The sequence below is a fragment of the Octodon degus genome, unplaced genomic scaffold, assembly GCF_000260255.1.
Source record: "Octodon degus isolate 3935 unplaced genomic scaffold, OctDeg1.0 scaffold00226, whole genome shotgun sequence".
NCBI classification, from domain to species: Eukaryota; Metazoa; Chordata; class Mammalia; order Rodentia; family Octodontidae; genus Octodon; species Octodon degus.
This window is the reverse complement of record NW_004524802.1, coordinates 1,619,763-1,626,520: the sequence shown is the minus strand read 5'-3', so window position 1 is coordinate 1,626,520 and position 6,758 is coordinate 1,619,763.

The following is a 6,758-nucleotide window of genomic DNA, read 5'->3' as shown; positions in this document are numbered from 1 at the left end:
ATATATTCTCCGTCTCTTGAGATTCCATATGCATTTAGGATGGATTTTTCTTTTTAAAATGTATTTATTTATTTATTTGGTACAAGGTCTCATTACGTAGCTCAAACTCATAGCGATTCTCCTGTCTCAGCCTCCCCAGCACTGGGATTACAGGCGAGTGCCACCACACCCAGTCTCAGTGGGCAGCTCAGCACGCCCCACGGTGGGGCCAATGAGGCATGTGGTACCTGCAATCCTAACCCCAGTCTTTGAGCTTGCCAGGCAGGCACTTAGACCACTGAGCTATCTCCCCAGCCCAAGAGAAATTTTTCTGTTTCTCAAAAAATGTGACACTGGATTTTTTTTTTTTTTTTTTTTGAGACAGGATCTCACTCTATAATTCCAGCTGGTCTTGAACTCACTATATAGTCCAAGCTGGCTTCAAACTTGTGGCAATCCTCCTGCCTCAGCCCAGGGTGAATTCATGGCTGTCCTCTTGCCTCCGCCCCCAGAGTTTTGGGATTATGAGTATGCACCAACACACCCAGCAATAGCTTGATTTTGGGGGGTCTTTTTTAGACAGGGTCTCACTCTACAGGTTAGTCTGGTCTTGAGCTCATTTTGTAGCCCAGACTGGTCTCAAGTTCACAATAATACTTCTAATTTAGCCTCCTGACTGCTGGGATTACAGGCATGTGCCACCACACCCGGCGACATCAGGATTTTTGTAGGGGATTATATTGTCTATGAGGAGCACTTCAGGTAGTGTTGACACTGTGACAACATGGGCACATTTCATTTATTTGTCTTTTTTTCTCTCTTTTTGAGACAGAGTTTCACTATGCAGCTCAGGCTGGCCTTGAGCTCACTTGCCCAGGAAGGCCAGAAACTCATAGTAATCCTCCTGCCTCAGCTTCCCAAATTTGGGGATTACAGGCATATGCCGCCCAGCTCCATTTATTTGTCTTCCTCATTTCTTCCAGGAATCTTTTGTAGTTTTCATCGTGTGAGTCTCTCCCCTCGCTGGTTAAGTTAGTTCTTAGGTCTTGTATTTTTTTTGGTCAATGTCAATGAAATTGCCTTTGGAAGTTACTTTTATATGGTTCCTTTTTAGTGTATAGAAACGTAACTGAATTTTTTTTTTTTTCTGTCGTTGGGTACTGGAGTTCAAACTCAGGCCCTTGTGCTCACCGGGTGGGCACTCTGCCTCTGAGCTATAGCCCTTGCCCCTACATGACTGAATTTTTATGGCAATTTTTCCCCTTTGAAATGGAATCTTGCTATGCTTTTTTTTTTTTTTTTGGCAGAACCAGGGATTGAACTCAGGCCCTTGCGCTTGCCAGGGAAGCGCTTATTCCACTGAGCCATCTCCCCGGCCCCCTTGCTATGCTTTTGAGGCGTACCTCAAACTTAAACCCCTGGTTGCAGTAATCCTCCTGTCTCAGCCTCCTATGGCTGGATCTCTGCCACTTTCATTCAGAGGCAAGAGGCAAGAGGGCTCATGTAAATTTTCAAAAGGGCTTTCTGGGCTTGTCCTTTTCTCTTTGGCAGGACAAGACTTTCATCACGCAGAATTCTCTATCAAAAGGGCTGGGATAGAGCTCTGACATAAGCACCTCCTGGCAAGAGCAAGGTCCTGAGTTTGATTCCAGGTGCCAACAAAAGTATATCTCTTACATACCTTGTTAGTATGTTAGTATTTTCCTCTCCCACCTATTATAGTACCCCACCCCGCACCCCGGTACTGATACAGGGGAATGAAACTTCCAACCTGAAAGGTATCTGGGACAAGTTCTTGTTCTCTAAAATTGAAGAATGCATTTTAGGGACAAATGGAGGTTAGGAGCAGAATTTTTAAATTTTATTTATTTATGTGTGTGTGTGTGAGTGTGTGTGTGTGGCCAGCTCAGCCCACCAGGGGGCGGGCTGGCTGGCATGTGGTGCTGGGGGATTGAACCGTGGTCCCTGTGCTTTGCTGAGCTTGTTCTAAGTAGGTGCTTTAGACCACTGAGCCATCTCACCAGCCCAAGAGCAGAATTTTTACTGGGGAAAGAAAGCTTCTATTCAAGAGAGAGGGACAGAAGGGGGGCCTGAGCTGGCTGTCCCAGGGAGGCTGTCTTTTTCAGGGACTTTTATAGAGCAAAATCCTGTGGTGAGGCGGGTAAGGTGGAGAACATGGGACCTCACGTAGGTGGGCATGAGGTGGGCCAACCCGTGAGATGACAAGCACCACTGCTCGGTAAAATTGATTAAATCCAGGACCAAATGGGGAGGCGAGTCATGTAGAAAGCGGCACGAGTGTGGACAGGCGTTTCTCTGGTAGGCAGCCAGTAGTGGTTGGACTAGTGGCTCTTCCTGGCTTCCTCGAGGTGGTGATCAGTCCTGGACGCTTGTCTTTAGGGAGGTCTGCATGTTCGATCTTTGGTCTCTAGATCCGGCCCACAGCAGGGGCATCCATCTCTCACGGTTGCAAGGTATCTCATCTTTCTTGCTGTCTCCTTGAGGGCCCAGCCCTGCCTGCCTGCCTGCCTACAACATCTCTATCTAATTCAGCCGCCTGCAACAGCACCAGGGATCAAACTCAGGACCTTGTGCTTGCCTGGCAGGCGCTTATGCCACTGGGCTGTATCCCCAGCTCTCCCACTTACTGTAACTTTCTACAACAAATGTAACTATAGCCAGTCAAATTTCAAATGTAAATTTCTTTCCCTTCAGGTAGTAAAGTTGACCAACGTCCAATAGATATCCGAGTAAACCTGAATCAGTGTTTTTATTTTAAAACAACAGAGTAGAGAAAGAGCAAGTTAACCCTGCAAATTCAAACCTTTGTGATGTATAAGAAATGTTTTGTGTATATCAACTCAAACTGAAAACCAGAAGTGTATTTACCAATTAGCTACAATTCAGAATGTGATTGCTCCTGCAAACCTCTCTCAGTCTCCACAGAACTTTGGCCGCGCACCCCAGGCCGGAGCCGCCCCAGCTTTCAGCTGCCTGCAAGGCGGTGCCAGGCTGGTGGGCGCCAAGGAAGTGCTGGCTGTGGGGCTCCCGAAGCCAGGAGAGCTTGGGCTCTGTCTTGTTTCTTTATTCACTTTGAAATGAAAAGACAGCCCTAGATTTGCTGTCCAATCTCAACATGCACCACCGGGCCTAAGTCTCTTGGCCTTATGCTATTTTATTTTATTTTATTGCGGAACTGGGGATTGAACTCAGGCCCTTGCACTTGCCAGGCAAGCGCTTATTCCACTGAGCTGTCTCCCTGGCCCCTATGCTATTGTTATAGGAAGCTGAATTAGAAATATTACAGGCAGTCAGACAGGGCCAGGCCCTCAGCCAGGGAGGAAGGACAGGCACCTCCCAACTGTGAGAGAGACAGACACTCCCTATGAGCCAAACTTCAAGAGGAAAGACCAAGCACATGCATACCTCCCAAAAGATAAACATCCAGGATTGATTCTAAATAGGTTTGTCACCTTGAGGAAGCCAGAAGAGCCACTAATCCAATCCCTTTAGGATAAACCCCTGTTCTGGATTCCTGTCTGCCTGCTGTGTGACTGGCTTCCCCATTTTGTCCTGGATTTCATCAATTTACCTGAGCAATTGTGCTTGTAATTTTATTGGTTGACCATAGTGTTGTCCTGCCTCATGCCCACCGGGTGCGTTCTCATGTGTTCCTCCTAGACCCGCCTTCTTACCACTTGGCTTTGTGCTCTCTCTCTCTCTCTCTCTCTCTCTCTCTCTCTCTCTATATATATATATATATATATATATATAAAAGAGAAAACAAAACAAAAAAGGCAGCTTCCCCAGCAACCCACTCCAGTCCCTGTCCCCTTCCGACCTCTCAGACAGGTGCTTTCTTTCCCCCAGTAAATATAGTCTGCTTTTAACCTCTGTTGTTCCTAAAATTCATTCGTTGATTTCAGAGAACTACAAACTTGGCCCAGGCATCTTCCAGGTTGGGAATTTTATTCTCCTATACCATGATAGCTGGCCTTGAGGCCAGCTGGCTCCACAGGTGTTCTGTCTTTTTTTTTTTTTCCCCTTTTTTGTAGAATTTGTAAAGACCCTTTGAGTGATCCACAGGAGTTGGGTGTCGTTTATGCCTGCAGATATGTCACCTTTCTGAATCTTCTTCTGAATGTCTGGGACAGCCTGAGTTATGAAGACTGATTCACCGTCTGCTGGTTCTCTGGCGTCTCTGGGGACTAAGTTCAGTATACTTTTTTTTTTTTTTTCCCGGAACCAGGGATTGAACTCAGGCCCCTGCGCTTGCCAGGGAAGCGCTTATTCCACTGAGCCATCTCCCTGGCCCCAGTTCAGTATACTTTTAACAATCTCTCATAGACTTTGGCCAGACTTTCGGAGGCCTCCCTAATCACTTCTGCTATCTTTGACATGGTTATTGCTTTTTATTTCGCTCTCGGTGCCTGGCCAGGCGAGCATAACGGCACTGCTTGAGTGCCTCGTGGCCCCTGTGGTGTTAGAGCCCCAGTTTGGCCTGGTTGATGGAAGCCGAGCCATCATTTCAGCCAGAGAACCAGCAACTATGCTGGGGGCCCCTTCCACAGTTTGAGGCATTCTTTGGTGCTTAAGAGGGTAAGGAGTAGGGGCCAGCCAGATAGCTCGGCAAACTAAAGCACCTGTTTGGGCAGAGCACCGTGGCTGGGTTTGATCTCCAGCCCAGGGGTGCGCTGAGATGGCCACTGAGACTGGGCGTGGTGGCACGTGCCTAGAATGCCAGCATGTGGGAGGCTGAAAACAGGAGAATCACTGTGAGTCCAAGCTGCATAGTGAGACCCTGTAGACCCTGTAGACCTGTACCAAATACATATTAAAAAAAAAAAAAAAAAAAAAGAGGGTAAAGAGCAATTGTTGGCAGTCATGCCAAGTAGGGAGATGGATCTGGAAGACGGAGGCAAGGAGGTCATCAGAGGTTGAGGCTTTTTAGAATAGGCGAGTGTGTGGTGCTTGCAGCTGGGGTGGTCAGTGGAGGGAGAAAGGCTGAAAATACACAGCAGGCTGTTGTTTTGAGCCCAGTGGGCTCCCTAGATAAACACAGAGAGGTATCAGAAGATGGGACAAACAAGGCGATGGCTGCCTTGACTGGGGTCTGGCGGGCTGTGGTGGTGGGGTGGAAGCAGTGGAGCCGGGAGAAGCCTCTAGTTGTGGGCTGGCCAGTGGTGCCTGGACGGCTGAAGTGGCGCCTGTGCTGGGAGGCCAATCCACTGACCACATATGATGGAGGAAGGCCATCTTTGGGGTCAGTGGGCAGGACACGGTAGGTTTTCTTTTTCCAGAGGCTTACTTAATGATAACTTTATGGCTAGGCAGGCTAGCTTTGACCACTGAGCAGGTTCTCTTTCCTGGTAGGTACAAGCACAGAGCCAAGGTGGGGGGTTCTGCTGTGGTCCTGGCCAGGAATCGACGTATGGGAATTAATCAGGCTCATTGTTTGACTGGGAATGTTATTTGGTCCCAAACTTGGTGATCAACTTCCACGTTTACTGTTCCTTCTGGTAGTCAAACAAGACATAGGCATAGCGCATCAGCCTCACAGAGAGTATGAGGTCATTGGGGTTTTATCTTCACTCTGTATTCTTCTGAGAAAGCCTTTCCAGAGCTTCTCAGCATGCAGTGCAGGACAGTGAGCTTACTCCCGTGCACCCACACTGGCTTTTAACAGTGCATGTGCTGTGCCTTGGACACTACACAGCAGACAAAGTGTGGGAGCCTCTTTCAGAGAGAGACCAAATAGGCCCTGCCTGGTCACTAGCCTCTTGGCAACATTGGGACCATCTGGGCTAAGAAGTGTCACTTAGCTCTCCGTTGTGGTCTCTCTAGGGAACTTATTGGGAATGCCCAGTCAGACGTGTCCATGGACGCAGGTTAGGGCCCATTCAAGCTCTGTAGCTCTGAGACCCTGAAGGGTCATCGCTGTGGAGCACAAGTGGAACAGCCTGTTGCTTACACTGCGTTCACCACAAGTCCACACCTTCACACGCAGCACATGGAGACTACAACATTCCAGCCCCAGTCCTTGGGGTGAAATCTAAGTGGAACTCAAACCAAGACTGACTGCTCTGACAGACACTGGTAAGGAGTGGTCAGAGGAAAGCACTGGAGCGTGCACCTGCTCATCTTCAGACCACAGGGTGAGTCCCCGCTGTGGCAGCAGGCCTCACCTGGTGACCCAATTAGTCAGCATGGCGTTTTCCTGGTTGGGGAACCAATAATGTTGTGGAACTGGTACTGAGCCAAACAGTAAACGCACTGCATCAAAGAGTTGGCAGGCAACCAACTTTATTATGCCGGCAGGCTGATGGGGGATCGCCCATAAAGCATCAGCCCAGAGCCAGCTTCTGGCTTACTTTATGTAGGTTTTGCAAACAGGAGATGCAAAACCTTAAAGTGTGGTGACTTTTTATTGGATAGCATTATTTTGCATTGCTGAACAGAAAGTCCAAGTTAGCAGACGGGTATGTTTGGGGCTGAGAGTACAGGCTGCACAGCTGGGTGCATCACACTGAGCTGGGTCAGGTTATCTCTGGTGTGTAGCTGAGTGTAGTCAAGGCTGAGTGAGTCTAATAGACGAGCTGGCTGGCGGGCTGTATGAGCTCATTTTGTCCTAGTGTGGTGTCAGACTACTAGTTGATATTTAAATAGTTTAAAAATTTCCATCATAGGGCTGGTGAGATGGCTCAGTGGTCTAAAGCACCTACTTAGAAGAAGCTTAGCAAAGCACAGGGACCACAGTTTAATCCCCCAGCACCACATGC